The sequence below is a fragment of the Colossoma macropomum genome, unplaced genomic scaffold, assembly GCF_904425465.1.
Source record: "Colossoma macropomum unplaced genomic scaffold, Colossoma_macropomum, whole genome shotgun sequence".
NCBI lineage: Eukaryota > Metazoa > Chordata > Actinopteri > Characiformes > Serrasalmidae > Colossoma > Colossoma macropomum.
This window is the reverse complement of record NW_023494805.1, coordinates 37758221-37778608: the sequence shown is the minus strand read 5'-3', so window position 1 is coordinate 37778608 and position 20388 is coordinate 37758221.

Genomic DNA, 20388 nt, shown 5'->3' with positions numbered 1-20388 from the left:
CGCCTTCGGTTTATTGTATGCGTTCTTTTTAAAGGGGAGTTTAATGGATTTTTGCGTAATTAAATTGCTAAGATGTAAAAGTCATTCAGAGTAGTCTGATGTGAAAAGTTCTGTTCTAGAGATGGTGATAGGAATTTTGCATTGAAGCCCCTGTAGTTACTGAATAAGGAGCGTTAGTATGTAACAAGACTGGGATTTTAAGGGGTTAAGCAAAGTCCTTGTCGGAAGTCTGTCCACTCAATGCACATCCTGGCAGCATTGCCAGGTAGTTATTTCCCAGTCATACAAGACCAGGCTCTCTTTGAATGGGGAGAGACCTATAAAACCGACACCGAAAGACATATTAACTTTTCAAATACATATCAGAAATCACTGTTAAAATCTGGTCCACCTGCTCGGATATGTCCTCATCCTCCTTAAACAGCTTTTTCAGTTTTGTCTTCTCGGTGCCACCTTGGATCTTTGCAGTTCTTGTTGCTGATATCCATCTTCACATGTTTCATATATGGAAATTGCTACGTCGAAAAAAAGTTATGAACTCTGTAAAGCACTGTTTGTTGTGCCAGCCAGCCAGATTAACACCATCATGCTGAATTTTATATGCTAATCTCTTGAGGCTGATGTTAGTTTTTTATTCAAATTTCGGCTCCACCTTAAATAGTGCAGCAGTTAGACGCTAGTACCAGTACAGGAGTCTGAATGTAACTGCTGCAACACTTAAGGTGGAACAGGAAACTTCAGCTTGACCGAATTTCAATCCACCGTGCAAGACTTTTACAATCAGCGAACTGGGACTGTACCACTTGAGTTGGAGGCCACTGGTTTTAGCCTTAAATTATTACAGATATACACTTTTTTTTTATAAATATTAATAGTTTGTCTGAGCGTTCTTGTGCTTGTATGTGTGAGTTTATACATTATCAGAATCTCCCGATTACCCACTCTGGTATAAAGTGCATTCTAATGTAAAATAATACCAAAAAAACCCTTTTTTTCAGATTTAACACTATTTTACTACCATCAACATTATATATTGAAACTCAGAAGACTCGTGTAGGTTCACTGATGGTTTTGGATAGTAAATAAAATGGCTATATTTGTGTTGTAGACATGGTGACCCCTGGTTCCTATCACCACCACTGTAAAGACATCTGAGTGGGTTTCTCAATGAACCATTTCACATTTTGAAAAGTCACTGTCATTCCCCTTTAAGCACCCCTTTAAGAGAGTAAGATAATGAGCTTTGACTGTTTGTCTGTCATTACTTTGTTTGGCCAAATATGATTTGAACATATCGATTAAAACATGGTCTGATCCTTTTTTGCCCAATATAGGCCACCTGGTGACGCACTACGTTGATTTCTTAGTCAGTAACAATTGCAGGAGACCAGATGTTTCTCCTTCTCCACTTGTTTGACGCTGTATAAGCACTGACGCTGTTACTCATAGAACGTTAATCTTGATTAGTGTGATATAATGAGCTGTCACAGGCCATTTCAGCCACGTTCATTACCCAGAGGGCTGATATGCTTTTAATGTGTAGACTGTTCTGGATGTTGAACGAACTCTTGACTCCTAGTCAAACACTCTAGATGTAGTATTAAGTAAAGTCAACATGGTAGCTATAACTCTTCAGCAATGAAGTCACAGGCAGTGTTGGACAAGAATTAAGGCTGAATGATACCAAAGAAAAAGCCACACTGCAGTATTTTGGGTTTTTGTGATAAACCGCAACAGATAATTCCCATAATGAGCTACACTGTACATCCAAAAGTTTGTAGACACCTGCTCATCTGAATTTAAAGGTATTAATATTTTGTCCTCCCGCTGCTGCACTAACAGCCTCTACTCTTCTCAGAAGGCTTTACACTAGATGTTGGAACATTGCTGTGAGGATTTGACTGAATTCAGCCACAAAAGCATTAATGAGGTCAGAAACTAATGTTGGATGATCAATTCTGGATCACTCCAACTCATCCCAAAGGTACCAGAGCTCCATCACTCCTTCACATGCTGCTTCACATGCTGGGGGGCTTTATACCCCTCCATCTGAAGCTTGGCATTGGACATGGTGACCTTAGACTTGTGCGGCTGCTCTTCTGTTTGTCAGTGCTTTTCTAAGGAGATTATAGAAGCTGTGTGAACAACTGAATGCCAGTGTCAGCAATGGATGCACCTTAAAGGCCAATTTATAGAGTCGCCCGACAAAGAAATAGTATGGTCAACAGATGTCGCAGCGCTGTAGCCTTTCGCAGTCCTGCGCCAGCGGCATAACGTCAGAATAGGACATCGCCTGTAGTTTCTATGAAAACTTGTATGACAAAGCAGCTGATGAAGAAGCAGTGTAACCGCACAGAACAGAAAACAGCTGCTACAGTGAAACTGCATTAACAGTAGGATTTTAGGCTGCAGGGTTGCTACGGCAACCAGAAATACTACTTGTTTTCCACACGCGTTGTGTTTCACTCACAAGCTCTTTCTCCGTCATGCAGTGTTGCCAGATTCGCGGTTTTCCCAAAAATTCTGGTTAGTCTGAAAGTGCAGTGCTTGTGGCCTGAACTATATATTGGCCTTAAAGGTGCCGTAGAATGGAAAACTGTGTTTACATAGTTGGCATAGTTGTATAAGGAGAGTTCGGTTTATTGAACTGACATAGCAATCCTTAGAAATTTACACACACAATCTCACATTCTAACCCTGCAGGTATTGTGAAGAAAGAAACAAGGACAACTGAGCAACAGCAATGAAAATGGCAGACTATGTGTAGAAATGTCCCATTCCAGGCTGTGAAGGGGATGTTGGCACTTTTCATAGCCTTTCCAGAGAACTGAACTGTCAGCGTTACATGTTACTGTTCTGTAACTACAGGGACTTTAGTGCAACCTGGTTGAGCTACTCTTAGGACATACAAGTGTATAATAGCTTTAGGCCCATCAGTGGGCCCTGGCCATTTAAGGGATTAAACAAGGCTGAAGTTGGCTTTCTATTCACCAGTCTTAGTCAAATATTCCATTCCACCTTAGATGCTACAGCTTGTATGGGTGCCAGAAGGTTCAGTGCCAGAATGTAACTGCAGCACCATTTAAGGTGGAACAGGAAAATTTGCAAAACAAACCGGCAAATAGGAAGCCTTCAGCTCCCGTGTTGTAAACAGGATCCCGGACACCTTTAATTCAAAACTGTTTAAAATTTCACTCTGGATTGTTTCTCAAACCTTGGACAATATCGAGCAGCTTCACTCAGCCTTTGACACTGAGGAGGCAGAGGGGCAGTTCCAGCTTTTTTAGCATCACAATTCCAACCTGTAAGTAGCCATGCTGTGTGAGTTTATTCAGATTTGATGGTTGAAGCCAGATCATCTTACATTGAAAGTTTCATAGTGAGTGGGTGGTGCCGTCGCCTCACAGCAAGAAGGGCCTGGGTTCGATTCCCCAGACGGGCGACCAGAGTCCTTTCTGTGTGGAGTTTGCATGTTCTCCACATGTCTGCATGGGTTGGCAGCTTCTGTTAACTCCCACAGTCCAAATACATGCTGTCAGGAAAATTGGAGATGCTAAATTGCCCCTAGGTGTGAATGTATATGTCTGTATGTCTGCCCTGTGGTGAACTAGCGACCTGTCCAGGCTATATGCTGCCTTCTGCCCAGTGACCGCTGGGATAGGCTCCAGCACCCCTCGCAACACAGAAGGATAAGCAGCTTCGATAATGTGTGTGTTGTCGAGATCAAAAGCAGGTAACGCCAGCTACTAGCAAACCCCAAGTAACTAGCATAGCTAACAAAATAGTATGACGACCTAGTTTATTTACACAGAGGTTCATTTTATTTTTCAGCCTGTGTCTATTCAGACATGTTGCTTCTGTGTGAGCCATCGCAGTACCTCAATGTAAACCAGCCAATCAGAGCAGAGCTCAACAGATTATTTCATGTTGTTTCATTTTAGGGCCGAATCATAGGGTTGTAAGCACAAAGTCACATACCTTCTATGTAGACATGAGGGAACAATTTAAAATACTGAATAAATGCATTCTATGGCACCTTTAAAGTAGCTAAATTCAATTAGAGGAAGTGTCTGAATAATTTTGGATACATGGTGTAATTATCAAGCTAAATGCCTGGAGTGATGGGAAGATCCAGGAAAAAGTAGACAAGTCCAACTAAACATGATGAAGGTGCTCTTTGGTGAAGAATACTGTCAGAAATGAAAAAAACAAAACACTCGTCTGACCAAGAAGTGAAAATGCTTCATTTACTATATACAAAAGCAAGAACAGGTGCCTCACGTAGGAACAGGCATTCAGGTCACAGCCCACGTATAGCAACAACAAACCCCTTTTACAATATAAGCACTCAGCAAACCACAAACACCTGAACAGGAATATAGGAAACCTCTGTATAAAAGTGCACACATGAACCACTAGGGGGCAGAAAACACATTAAACAACAATCAGACAAAAATTAACCTATAATCAACTTTAAATTCAATCTAGGATCTTAGCACAAACGTCATTGTTACAAAAAAGGCCTTATCATCTGTAGCCTGCAATACATAAACATAACACTTTATAATAAGACTAACCTTATAAATGGTTTATGAATAGTTAACCCTTAACCCTTCATTTCATACAAAGGCTTATTATTTAGTAACTACATGGACTTCAGTGCAAACTAATGGAGCGATTCTTAGGTTATAATAGTGTGTAATAAAACTTGGGGCCTGATGGCAAGCCCATGGCTTGTTAAGGGGTTAAAAATAGTTTATTGATGGTTATTAATTGGGTCATAAACACTCTAAAAATCATTATAAGCAGTCATGACGCATAAATGAAATGGGCAACAGTGACCTGCTGCTTGCCAAATAGTGAGCCCACAATCTACACTGTTAAACTCGGTTAAACTGATCTAACTTTGTGTTCGTCAGTCAGCACTACACCTGTCAGTCTTCACCCCAAATTTTCAGCTGGCCTTCAACTGCAGAACATTCTGGATCACTGTTATTGCAGCCATTGGATAATCCAAAATACTTTTTTTTTTTACTAATTTTATTAAATAATTTTCTTATCCGTCTCCCCTAAAACAAAGGTATATCTTAAGGAAGCGCATTTACACCACTTGAAGAAAAAAAGACTGTATAATATCTCATAATTATGACTTAATGTCTCATAATAGTGAGAAAGTTTGTCGTAATTATGAGATACTTTCATTTTAACATGAAATGAAGTCATTATTAAACACTCATTATTATGTGCTACTAAATCATAACTATGAGATTCTAAGTCATAATTATGAGATACTGACATAGTAACATAGTGACAGTTACGACGACTGGAAAGAATAAAATGTGAAACAAACAAACCATCTTAGTTTTTAATGATATGAATAGTAGTGTTTATTTTGTGGGCGGAGTCAGTAGTTTACCAGAAAAGCACAGTGTATTATGTCTTTAAATGAAACGTGGTATTAGGTCTGGGCAATATGACAATATATATCATTATTGTGATAAATTATGTCACAATACAATATGCTTTTCTGAATATATTGTGCATTTTATAACTTGAAACACTGACCAACTGCATGTTTCATCACAAAGAGAGCAAAATTAGCCCTGTTTAACTGGATTTAGTGCCAAATATTGAATAAAAATCATTGTGTTCATTTTTTAATAATATTTTGTAAAATGTAGCTCTACTGGTTCTGTTTTCTCTGTTCCAACCGATCAGAATATATATTGTGACATATTGCCGATTACTAAAATTTCATGAACGATCACAATATTATATTTTTGTCATATTGCCCACCTCTAACGTGGTATATTTGTTTATATCAATGTGAATGCAAAATAGGTACATCCACTTTTGTACTGGGTTGCCAGGTGCATAAATGATTAGTATTAATGTTATTTTCTGTTTTTATTCTTGCTATTGACATTATAGATGATATAAGCATTTTCTTCAGCTTGTTATTGTTGTTGATCATACAAATATGCCAAAGATGAAACCTATGAATAACAAAACTGTGGGCACGCTCATTTTATGATCACCATACACAACTTTGGGGCCCATGTGAGTGTTATAATAATAATAATAATAATATGATAATAATAATAATAATAATAATAATATCATTTTTACTTGGTCTAGCTGTGTTAATTTGATTTAAAAGGTTTTTTCCAGTCCATTTTTGATCTCACTATCACTACTGCTTTATGTTTGAGGGGTCAACTCAAACAAGCACAAATCAGATTTATAGCAGTTACAGAGTGGGCTTCATGAGAGGCAGGTTGACCTGTGATTGACTTGGAGCACTTCCAGTAAAAATGTCAGACTGTACTGCAGAAGTCTTACCACACACACAACACACGTCACACACACAGTATTCAGTAGCCATGTTTACATGCAACCTAATAATCGGTTAATAATCCGACTAATAGCTCAATCGGAATAGAATATATCCAGGTAAACACCTCAGAATAGTCTAGTCCAGCTGAGGCCATTCGGAATACAATTTGATTGATTCTGATTGAACGAGGTGGTTAATCCTGTAAATAACCTGTTAAATAGAACAATAATATCCGTGTAAACACCTGTATCTGATTACATTCCCTATCAGAAAGTTTAAGTCTGTTCTGATCATGTTCGTTTATAACGTTCAACATGGCGGAGCAGAAACTGGTCTGCAGAGGAGACAAAGTTTATGCTGTGATCTTTAAAAGACGGCGGTGGGACGGACGTCCAGCTTATGTGTCTCAGAACACGACGTCTTCCTCTCGGCCTTCTTTAATAAGGACATGTGAAGGACGTTTTCCTGAGTCTGACATCATTTTAAAGTAATTAAAAACACAAGCACTGGTCACTGCTGCTCATCTCACTCTGACTGGACTCACGTGATGCTTGTTGTCATGGTAACGTCTACACTACGTGGTTCTCTACGCATGCACGTAATTTTGGATCGGAATACTTATAGTGAGGATGTAAACACCTCATCAGATTTTCCATCAGATTGTTGAGTAGAGTGAGCAAATAAACACCTCAGTCTGAATCCATAACCAGAATGTATTCAATCCGATTGGCAAAAACCTTTGCATGTAAACACAGCCAGTGTGTAATGGCAAAAATGACTACACCGCTCTGTGGTCAGTGTCATTCAGTAGACCGGCCTAACCAAATGAGACCATGATAATTAGATGGCTAACATTCTTAGGCCGGGACTGATTGTGGTCAAGCGACTAGTCCAAAAATCCCTTCTTACCTGCCACTCCTTGATCAGAAACATACAGCTACACGCAGCTACTTTGCAAAGAAAGTACTAAACCATAAATCATATAAACCTGTTGATCAAGGAGGCCTGGATTAGAATCATATTTACCTTGACTTTCTGCTTCCAGTGGCAGTTCTGGCTCTGTACTCTCAAACAGTTTGCTGCTTGTTGAGTCAATGGCTTTCAGAACCAGACTGACTGGAAATGATTACTGCTGGTGTCCAGGCATGAAGGGTTTTTCCCTCATTCTGCTTCAAGAGATTTTGCACACTTTTGGCTCTCTTCCCTGTGTTTCTACGCCTGCCTGTTCTCACAACATTCTTGGCTCAAGGGAAGGACAAGCACACCACACTCTCCTATAAGTACAGACAGTTTACGAACCGAGAGCTGAAAAAAAGACACAACACCACAACTACAACACACATCTACAGTACAAAGGTCACACGTTTTGTTGAATTTGAAATTTGTTTTATGTAATATATTGGAAAAAACTCTAAAATTTGGCAAAACTTTTGCACATTACATTTTGTTTTATTTATTTTTTGTTCATACGTAGTTTGACCACAGGCGTAAGACTGTACACTCATTTGTCCATTGTCCATTTTCTAAAGGTGGTCAAAAAAACACCTTTATAATGCTAATGCTAATTTATGCTAGCCTTTTATGGCATTTGTATGTCAAAGTATGTTAGCGCTAAGCTAAAACCGGAGCACATTAACATTTTTTGTCCGTTCTAGATTGAACAAGGACATTTGAAGCTCATAAAAGGCATTCCATATATTTATTTAAACTGACAACAGACATTAACATATTGTCGCTGTCCAAAAAATAATAAAAATCATAATACTAAGTATCTTTAAGAAGGCAAAAACGTTCCTTAATTTTAAAGTAAGTTAATGTGAAGAGATCTTATTCACAATTTTAGAGCATTTCTGTTCCTTCATCATGTAATTTTCACGTAATGTTAAGGGCAGCTGCTCAAATGATGTAGATAAATCAAAATCTAAAAAAATGGAGATACTTGGAAAGTTTTTTTGACTATATTTCACCTTGTAGCAGTTTTACAGTATGGCATACAGTTTTCCAGTTCTAACTATTGACTGAAACCTGGTTCAACTACAGCTCATGTTCACAGCAAGTAATGTATTTAGAACTTCCAGAAGGCCTAGACAGACGTCTTTGATGTTTGTTTATCTAAACTGCCCAGCCATAATTGGTTGATCCCACTGTCATTTTCAATTATATTGATGGTTAATTTAACAGTCCTTTAGGTCAGCTCCTGAAGTCCCAACCAATGGGAGAGCTCGCTTGGCTGTATCTACAACCCCATTTCCAAAAAAGTTTGGACGGGGGCATGTTTACCACTGTGTTTCATCACCTCTTCTTTTAACAACACTTTGTAAGCATTTGAGAACTGAGGAGACACTGCTGTAGTTTTGAAAGTGAAATGTTTTCCCATTCTTGCTTAACATAGGATTTCAGCTGCTCAACAGTTCGGGGTCTCTTTTATCGTAGTTTTCATTTCATAATACGCCAGAAGTTTTCAGTAGTGACAGGTCTGGACTGCAGGCAGGCCAGTTTGGCACCCGGACTCTTTTAATAGTGAGCAATGCTGCTGTAATACATGCAGAATGTGGTTTGACATTGTCAGTAAGAAATAAGCAAGTCCTTCCCTGAAAAAGACGTCGTCTGGATGGCAGCATATGTTGCCAAAACATGTTTATATCGTTCAGCATTAATAGTACCTCCACAGATGTGCACATCACCCATGTCATGTGCACTAATGCACCCCTATACCATCATGAACACTGGCTTTTGAACTGTCACTGATAACAAGCTGAGTGGTCTTTAGCCAGGAGGACACAGTGACCATGATTTCCAAAAAGAATTTCAATTTCGATTCATTGGACCACAGGACACTTTTCCACTTCCCCTCAGTCCGATTTAAATGAGTTCAGACCCAGAGAAGGTGGCAGCATTTCTGGATCCTGTTTATATCTGGTTTCTTCTTTGCTTTTTAGAGTTTTAACTTGCATTTGTAGATGCAGCGACAAACTGTTTTCCCAGACAGTGGTTTTCAGAAGTGTTTCTAAGCCCATGCAGTGATTTCCACTACAGAATCGTCTGTTTTTAATCCAGTGCCGTCTGTGGGCCCAAAGATCACAGCCAGCAAATACTGTTTTTTGATCTTGTCCCTTGCATACAGAGATTTCTCCAGTCTTTCACAAAGTGGTGAGCCCCTCCTCATCTTTACTTCTGAAAGACTCAGCCTCTCTGAGATGCTCTTTTTATACCCAATCATGTCACTGTCCTGTTGCCCATCAACCACCAGGTGATTTTTTTTTAGCATTATACAACTTTACCAGTCTTTTGTTGCTCCCGTCCCAACTTTTTTGGAACGTGTTGTTGATATCAAATTCAAAATGGGTATACATTTTTCAAAAAACAATAAAGTTTAATATATAACATTTGATATATTGTCTTTGTACTATTTTCAATTAAATATAGGGTTTAAATGATTTGCACATCGTTGCAGTTTGTTTTTATTTACATCTTGCACAGCATCTCAACTTTTTTGGAAATGGGGTTGTACTTAGATACCACAGAGAAAGAAATCTGATTGGACAGTGTTTCAATATCTTACCCCTTGTTTCCAAACATTAATAATGAAGTAAGATAACTAATACTTATAGAGTTCAAGAGTAACTCTATAAACTATTATAAACTATTAACTATTATTACTATTACTATAAACTATTATTTTAAAAACTATTATTTTTAAGTTCCCAGGAATCTTTAGGTCTTCTCTGAAGGCCAAAAGACCCTGAGGGTTCAGGTTGAAGATGCTGAAAGCAATACAGTCTGTCAGTATATGCATTGTATATCTCTTGCAGTCACTGATTACCATTGGTGGTGAAATACCACAAGCCACATAACCCTGGCTGAGAAAACTGAGTTGGTTTCCAAGTTCTGGAATATGCTGCATTTTTAATGAGCTGTTTCATTTACCAACATGGTATCTGGTGTTTCAAAGTGTTTGTAATTGTGCTTTTGATTAAAATCCCCACTCAGGGCTCATTTTCAGAGTCTAAACTGTGTTTAAAAAATGCACTCATGCTGTGCATGATGGTGCTGCAAGGATTCTTCAGTAAAAAAATGGTTCTATATAGAACCATAAACACTCAAAGAACCCTGTGCATGATTAAAGGGTTGTTTGCAACATGAAATTGCTCTTCAGATTGATGGAGAATGCGCTGTAGATGGTTCTATATAAAACCTTTTTCAAAAATGGTTACAAGCTTGACATCCTCACGATAGTAGAACGCTTTTTGGTGATATATAGAACCATTTTCAAAAAGATTCTATATAGCACCATCTAGAGCACATCCTCCATCAATCTGAAGAACGCTTTTCATGATGCAAAGAACCCTGTAATCATGCAAAGGGTTCTTTGAATGTTCCTGGTTCTATATAGAACCATTTTCTTTACTAAAAACCCTTGGCGAACCATCATTTTAAAGAGTGCAGATAAGGGTTGAAAACTTGCTTCTTGACACTTTCTACACAGTTCCCGCTGTGTCTTGCCAAAGCACAAACTTTCAAAGCTGCTTATTTTTGGATTGCGCCTTCTCATCTCTGTTTAGCTTAAATGTGACAGAATTCAACTGTGTGAGAAAGAGAGACAAAGCCAGGCCCATACGCTGCCATCTGCAGTCCATCAAACTGCAGGCTCAGATCCCAGCAGGGCTGCGAGAGCAATGTATGGCCAGAAGAGTACACTGTGTTTCTTGAGTGAGCCTCATTCCAGCTGAAATTGAAGAGAGGGACCCAGTGGAAGCTGCCCGACCTAAATGTTTTCGATTTTAGCGTGCAGTGGGAGTTCTCGCTGAGCTTGAGGCACCCAAAAGAAGGCAGATGGAACATGAGGTTGAGCTGGGGGTCAGCTGAGGGTTTGGAGACATACAGTTCCAGCTCCACAGCCCACACAACACACACATATGGCAAAGGCTGCACTGGCTTAAAGCTGTTTAAAGCTTTAAGTATCCCACTGTGCTCACCCAGCAACTTTACCCACAGCTAGTTTGGTTTTTGTGATGCTCAGTGAGGCCTACGCTTCTGTTGAATGACGAGCTGGACGGGTTTAGGAGCCTAGGCACGCATGCAGTTTAGAGTACAGTATGGCCCAGTCCTATTTCTTAGTTTCACCGCTACTCCTTGTTTTCCAGTGTCACCTTGCCCATTGGAACTGAGTTACAAGGGGTAGTGGTGGAAATCTTCCCTACGAAATGGGACTCTCAAATAAAAAGAACATTACTTCATTAACAGCTACTAGCGCTGCTCTGTAGGCGACCCTGCCAGTCTGCAGTGACAGCAGAGGAGGGTAAAGTTCAGCTCCTCACTGCTGGGCTTTAGTTACATTTAGGGAATCATATGCCTTCAAAAAGGGGACAATTATTTATTATCGCCCACCCCTAATTCTTCAGTGATATGAAGCTGAAGTCAGATATTCGCCAGCTTCTTCTTCAAATTTTCCCATTCCACCTTGATTAGAGCAGCAGTTTCATTCTGGCACTTCAGGCGTCAGAACTGCTGGACTACTCAAGGTGGAACGGGAAAATTAGCTATCTAGCTACTGAGACATCAGCATACTATTAGCGATTTTTTATGGTTGTTATGAAGAAAAGGACCATAATACATTGAAATGACATTAAACTAAGACAATACAATGATTGTCATAGTTTTTTCTCACATTTGTGGGTTTCTTTGGTCTCTTGTTCAGCCATCTTGCCGGTTTTTATTTCTTTCTCATAACTCTCTGTTTGGAGTCTCTGAAAAACCTCTGTTTGGAGGGCCATAACACTTCACCCCACCCCTCTGTCTCAACCAAAAATCAGGACACCCTACCCCTAGACGTGAACGCGCAAAACAGAGGGCTAAGGGCTCAGTGGTAGGGGTGAGGGGTAAAATGGGATTGGGCCTATGTTTTCCCATTAGGGCTGCATGATATATCATTTGTTATTCATGATCGTGAATTCAGCATTCACAATACTGATAATGCACAAATGTACAACATGCAAAATTTGAAAATTCTGATGTTTGGATGAATCAAGGCCTTTGCATGATCCAACAGACGCGAATCATTTCGGTCAAAAATAATGCAGGCCAGCTCATCAAGGATTCATTACTGTGTTTCCAGTGTATTGCAAGATACACCTATCGGCCATAACATTAAAGCCACCCCCTTGTTTCTACACTCATTGTCTATTTTATCAAATCTACTTATCATATAGGAGCACTTTGTAGTTCTAATATTACAGACTGTTTCTATTTCTCTGTAAGTCCCCTTTCACCCTGTTTTCCAGTGGTCAGGACCAAATCTGGAAAGGGGGCCTCCTAACTGACCCGTGAGCCATGTAAAGCATTTGCAATTGCCACATAGTCACATCCGACACCCCAGTGCTCCCCACTACAAGCACACAGCTGGACTTGGTCTGTGCTTGTACTGGCTGACGATTCAACATCTCTTGTACAGACAAACTTAAGCATAGTACCTAAAAAATGATAGATAATACAATTATTAATTTTATTAGCTGCATCAGGCCCATTCAAACTATACTATATGGGCAGTTGTGTAAAGCACTCCACCACTTGACTCTGGAGCAGTGGAAACGTATTCTGTGGAGTGACGAATCAGGCTTCTCTATCTGTCAGTCTGATGGATAACTCTGGGTTTGGCGGATGCCAGGAGAACGTTACCTGCCTGACTGCACTGTGCCAACTGTAAAGTTTTGTGGAGGAGGGATGATGATGCTATGGGGTTGTTTTTCAGGGGTTGGCCTTGGATCCTTAGTTCCAGTGAAGGAGACCAAGATATTTTGGACAATTTTACGCTCCCAACTCTGTGGGAACAGTTTGGGGAAGAACCTTTTTTGTTCCAGCATGACTGAGCCCCAGTGCACAAAGCAAGGTCCACAAAGGCCTGGCTGGGTGAGTTTGGTGTGGAAGAACTTGACCGGCCCGCACAGAGCCCTGACCTCAACCCCATCGAACATCTTTGGGATGAACTAAAACAGAGATTGTGAGCCAGGCCCTCTCGTCCAACATCAGTGTCTGACCTCATTAATGCTCTTCGGGATGAATGGGCAGACACACTCCAAAATCTTCTAGAAAGCTTCCCAGAAGAGTGGAAGCTGTTATGGCTGCAAAGGGGAACCAACTTCATATTAATGCCCATGGATTTAGAACGGGATGTAATAAAAGCTCCTGTGGGTGTAATGTGTAGGTGTCCCAATACTTTTGTCCATATAGTGTTTTGTCCAGAGCTGTAACTAAACCTTGATTGAGAAGCTAGATAATTATTGTCTTCGTTTAAAAAGATGTGCACCCATGAGGAGTGCGCCATCACACCCATATGGACTGGACTGGACTCCATAGAGGAGTGCTGTACACATATGATCCAATAAACAGGTAAAAAATAAGTTTTCAATCTTGCTTTTAAAACTGAAACATAGGAGGCAGTTCTAATGTCCAATGACAGGCCATTCCAGAGTCTTGGTGCTGCAACTGCAAAAGCTCGGCCACCCTTGAGCTTCAGCTGAGACCGAAGAACAGCCAAGAGCAACTGGTCTAAAGACCTCAGGGGCCTGGAAGAGGAATGAGCTTTTGGTAGCACTGAGATATAACAGGGTGCATCTCCATTAAGGGCCTTAAAAACAAGTAAAAGAACCTTGAACCCTGTAATGGACAGCGAGCCAGTGGAGGGAGGCTAAAACCAGATTGATATGATCTCTTTTCTTAGGGCCTGTGAGCGATCTCGCAGCTGCATGTTGCACTAACTGTAAAGGAGTCAGTGACGTCTTACTGACACCAACGTAGAGTGTATTGCAGCAATTCAAGCGAGATGAAATGAGGGCATGTATAACCTCCAAACCCTAAGGAGTAAGAAATGATTTAATTTTGGCTATCGATCTTAGTTGGAAACTATTTTTAATGACAGAATTTATTTGCCTGTCAAACTTAAGGTCAGAATCAAAAACCATGCCAAGGTTCTTGACCTGAGATTTCACATACTCTTAAGTGGACACAGTGTTTAAAACTCCAGCATCACTGCTGTGTCTGTTCCACTCTTACCAGCACAACACAAACTAACACTCCACCACCAGGTCAGTGTCACTGCAGTGCTGAGAATGATCCACCACCCAAATAATACCTGCTCTGTGGGGGTCCTGTGGGGGTCCTGACCATTAAAGAACAGGGTGGCAACATATGCAGAGAAACAGATGGACTACAGTCTGTAACCGTAGAAGTACAAAGTGCTCCTATATGGTCAGTGGAGCTGATAAAATGGACAATGAGTGCAGAAACAAGTCTGACTGCCATTAATAACAACTGCAACAATGCATTTTGTTCATATTGCGCAGACCTAACCAGAACACTGGGCTACAACCTCAATTCCAACTCTAAACACAGCTTTTCTATTGAAGGCTATCTTTCTGCACAAGATGTAGTTCATGGGTCTGGTGGCTCAGTTATGCTGTAGGAGTCTTTTTGCTGGCAAGGTTTGGGCCCACATGGTTTGGGAAGGGTCACTGCAAACCAATAATGACTGATTATTTTTACCCTATGAGGAAATATTTCTACCCAGATAATAGTGGTCTCTTCCAGGATCCACAGGACACAAGAGGTCACTAGTTTGAGTATGAAAGTGATGTAAATCATATGCTAGTGTTTCTCAACCCTGGTCCTGGAGGCCCACTGCCCTGCACATTTCAGTGCTTTCCCCACTTTAACACAGCCAATTTAACTCAATAATGGGCTGATAATGAGCTGATTAGTTGGATTTAGGTGTGTGAAGCAGAAAAAACACTAAAAGTGCAGGGTACTGGATCTCCAGGACTAGGGTTGAGAAACACTGTCATATGCTATGGCCTTCACAGCAATGCCGGAGTGGGTAATCGAGAGAGTCGGGAGGTGGGCCGGTAGCGTTTTGGGCCAGTTATCCATGAGCTAATGAATAAAGCACAAGAACACTCAGACAAACTATAAATGAATAATCCAAGTGTGTATATGTAGTGATTTAAGGGTTAAACTAGCAGCCTCCAGCTCAAGTGCTACAGCCACGATTTGCTAATTGGGAGAGAGATTAGACGAAGCTGAAGTTAGCTTGTCATTCTCATTTTCCGTTCCACCTTAAATGTTGTAGCTCATTCAGACGCCTGTTCAGGTGCTAGGCATATAACTGCTGCACTATTTAAGGTGGAATGGAAATTCCAGTAAGAAGCTAAGATTAGCCTCGAGAGATTATCAAATTAAGCACGACGATGTGATGCTGCTAACACAGCTTACGGAGTTTATCACTGTTTCTGCAATTTTTATAAGTTAAATACGTGAAGATGGAAAGCAGCAGCAAGAACTGCAGGTATAAAAAAGCTAGCTAAGGAGGATGAGGAGATATCCGAGCAGGTGAAACGTTAAGTGAAGCTAACGTTAGCATCATTTGTAGCATGTTGACTGTCATGATTGTCACATTTGAGAAAAAAACTTTGGTCAGTTTTCGTTTCATCACTATCTAGGAAAGAGTCCTTAGCCGCGGGGGAAAGTCTCACACCACAGCTAAGGTGCATCACACAGGAGGGTGGCCCGGGAAGCCTTGAAGGCTGAAAATGTCCTTAGCCTCGAAGGGGGGGCATTGTCCTGCAGCCCAACACCACCAGTCCAGGCAGCCTCATAGCTGCAGTGCAGAGTCACCCAAGTGGCCAGCTTAGGCAGCAATGTGGACCGAGAGGCCTCGTAGCTGCGGCGTAGCACTGCTCATGCAGCCTAACACTGTCAGTCCAGGCAGCCCCACCACTGCAGTGCAGTGACAACCAAGCAGCCAGTCCAGGCTGCGATGTCACTTCGATCAGGTCTCCCAGTCCAGAGAGCCTTGTAGCCACGATACAGCATTACTCAAGCAACCGGTCCAGGCCTCATCATATCTTGGATGTAGCGTCACCCAAAAAGCCAGGCCAAGAAGACTCTGAGCCCCAGTTGGAAAATAGCTCTCGCTGCTATCTCAGTCGATATGATGGCAAACTCCTTAGCCAGCTGGGAAACATCAAAACATATACACAAACAATACAAAACAAACATAAAACCGATTTAAAATGGCAGCCATATTACAGACCTGACACTGTTAATTTATCCTTCAGTTTGCAGTACATATGTATAGTAACATGGCTTGTCTACAAAAGGGGTTGATAGACTGGCTATGGCTTAGTGTCCAATGATGCTGATGATCAGGGGAGCGGAAGCTGTTTGATTCTCTGGAACAAATTCCCTCTGAAAAACATCCTTCATCCCAATTGAGACTAATCTCAGGGTCAGTGGACAAGTCTGACAGCAGGACTTGCATGATGAATGTGGTTGCATACTTGGCCTTGCTCTACTGTAGAGCTTAAATTACAAATCATGAACTGGAGCTCTGAAAAGAAAGAGAAAAGTTGAGTTCAGGATCGTGTGAGACTTTAACCACAGGAGAATTATGGTATGACTTCTTGTGTTTTCATAGTGAGCACTGGCCATGACTTCTGTTCAAGGAACATGCTACGAACATACATTTTTAGTGGGTGCTGACTACAATGAGCCATTTCATTAGTCTGGCCTCTGGACGGCACAGCTGGACGAGGGATTTGAAACGTGGTCCCAGAACATGTAATTGTATTTTTTTAAACATTTAATATTTCCATGGTCATGTTCCCATTCTAGCACTTCATCACAATAAACTGATGTATGATTTGAATTATGTAAATCTGAACGTCCAACGTAGTAAAATATTAAACATATGTGAATGATGCGAAGATTGAGTGTTACATTAAACATCCAATATAAAAAAAAACGCTCATCAGGCCTGTCTGAGAACTATCTGGTCCTGATATTCTAATGAGCACATTTGATTGATGTACCTCACTCCAACACTCGCAGCTTCCTAGGTTAGCTTTCACTTGGTTGTTAGCTTTTGTGCAGTGAGTTTATCTGACTCAGAGAGAGATAGTGTGAAAAAATGTTTTTTTTTAAAGTTGCAGGGGCAGGACAAGCCACATCAACCTTGTGATTTGTGAGGGTAATGCTTATGTAAGATAAGGACCACCCAGCATGCATCAAATATGGAGAATTTCAGCAAAATACACTGCACATTTATTGAACACTGGAAGATTGTTTGGGCATAGACTGTATTGTGCCCACAAAAGCAAAATTAACATAACTAGAAAGAAAACATGGTTTTAGGCTTTGGGCTTTACTAATGTTGAATAATATGCACATTACATTCCTGTTGTAATTTTACCAAACTTTTACCAAAGAATGAAATAAACCTATGAACCATTTCCTCTAACAGCAATCACCATGTGAATCTGTCAGCTGTACAAAGTGTTTGACTGCAAAATGCATCCATCAGGCCTGGATTTCCACTTGGTTCTGTGTTGTTTGTTGACACAAGAAGGCCTAAGCCACCTGATGTTTTAAAAAAGAGCACCTATCATAGATTCGTTTCCTTCCAGATATGGAAGCTGCCAAGAAAAGAACCAAGAGAGACTTGTTTATGCCTTTTTCCACAGCTGGAGGTTGCAAACTCAAGGCCCATCCAGGCTAAGAAGGAAATGGAATCGATACTTGAATGTCCAACCATGACCTCACACTCGACAGATTGATAGCGCCAAGTGCTCACAGCTTCGCTATGCGGATTGGTAAACCAGCCTGGAGTGAAGTTTAGCAACTTTCGGGCCACGAGTTATCATCACCAGTTAAGATTACAGTATAACAACTCAGAAATGGTCTGAAGAAACAGTGCAATATCTCAGAAATGGTCTGAAGCAACAGTGCAATATCTCAAAAATGGTCTGAAGCAACAGTGCAATATCTCAGAAATGGTCTGAAGCAATATCACTCAACTTGCCACTTTAATTACGTCAGTACAGCCGGAAAATAACTAAAAAGAAAATTGTCAGTGTCAAAATTTCATCATTAACATGCTGTCTGATGCCAATCCATGCATATGTATGCAGGTTTGGGATGTAACAGAAAACCAGTATTAGGAATACGGATTCAGAATACAGAAATGAAGTATCTGTATTCAGTCCAAGTTAGATTTTGTAAAGGCCGTATTCAGAATACAGTTACTCTTTACATTTTAGGAGAATACCTAGAATACTCACCACTACATAAATAAAAAAACAATCTTCAAAAGAAACACCATCAATGCTTGTTTATTAACAATGGCATATAGCAAACATGATCGCAATTCATGAATTCTAAAGAAGACCTCAATTATTGGCCTCTTTACAAACAATGAAGTGCCTGCTAAAGCCTGAGTAGACTGATAAATCAGTGTGATCAGTTATTAATCTCAGTGTTACTGAGCTCTGCTAAAGCCTGAGTAGACTGATAAATCAATGTGATGATCGGCTATTATTCTCAGTGTTACTGAGCTCTGCTAAAGCCTGAGTAGACTGATAAATCAGTGTGATGATCGGTTATTAATCCCAGTGTTACTGAGCTCTGCTAAAGCCTGAGTAGACTGATAAATCAATGTGATGATCAGTTATTAATCTCAGTGTTACTGAGCTCTGCTAAAGCCTGAGTAGACTGATAAATCAATGTGGTGATCAGTTATTAATCTCAGTGTTACTGAGCTCTGCTAAAGCCTGAGTAGACTGATAAATCAGTGTGATGATCGGTTATTAATCCCAGTGTTACTGAGCTCTGCTAAAGCCTGAGTAGACTGATAAATCAATGTGATGATCAGTTATTAATCTCAGTGTTACTGAGCTCTGCTAAAGCCTGAGTAGACTGATAAATCAATGTGGTAATCAGTTATTAATCTCAGTGTTACTGAGCTCTTTTGAGGGATAATCAAACCAATAATCTCCTCTACAGTGGACATGTTGGTGAGTGATAAGTTTAGCAATGGTGTTGTACTTGACTCCTGCTTGAGGGATTGTGGGAGCAGCAGTGGACTGAAGCAGGCAGTGATCTGCACTCTGTGTAATTTACTGCTGTTGTGTGTTGCATTATGGGGCCTGAAGAACAACATTTTGTTCCAATGTCTACAAGTTGTATTGAGGAATGACCAATAAAGACCACTTGACTTGACTTAATATGTTCTTGTATATTAGCTTCATGAAGAGTATCAGCAAAAATGCATTTAATGACCACTATTGAACATCATATTTTGACTTTTGTGCAATCAAATTAATATCAGTTGTTTACCATGAGAGGTAAGGAATGCTACAATGGTATAATATTTTACCTTACTGAAAGAGAAATTTCCTATAAGATGCTATGCTGTATGTTCAGCGCTGCTTGAGAACCGCAGTTTTTTTTATTTCCAAGAATTTCCATATATTTCCATATATTTCCCAGAACTCTTATTTATAGCATTTGTGGCAGACAGCATTATTAAATTTAATGATGGTCACTTGAGACAGGTTATTATGATTTCCCAGCCCTGAAAAACAGAGGACTATTTATAACTTTACATGAGAACATATCTCTAGGCTTTATGGCACTATAGGCTGGGTCGAGGTCTATTGAATTATTTCAGATAAACACTGAGGGATTTAGATTGCACTGGATAACCTAGGCAGGCTTACTATTTAGTTATTAGTCTAATAGTCTGTAACAATGGCAAGTTATTTGATAACTCTATGACTTTAGCTATTATTCAGTAACGACTAAGATTAAGTCACAGTGAGTAGCATAAATTATTTGGTAACTACTATAACTAATAGCTACGTTTCTGTAGTTATAAGCGCTAGAAAAGTGTGGACCCACAAATAGGCCTGTTAGAGCTTAAGGGTTTAACACACTTCTGCCAATCCTATACAAACACTGGTTTACATGCTTACACATGTGCAAGTACAAAGAAAAACAGCTGGACGCCTCTACCACGGCTCATTAAAATACCACAAAGGCTTTCATTGTTAAAACATATGTGTTTTAGACCTGCAGCACTGTGCAAAAGTCAGAGCCCATCCTTTTTTCAGGAGATGTTTCTGAGGAGATTAGATATAAGATAAACCCCCTGAATAAGGAAGGAGCAAGTCAGTGTAAAATAAGTGAAAACCTTTTCAAAACTGGAGTTGAAAAATGATTAA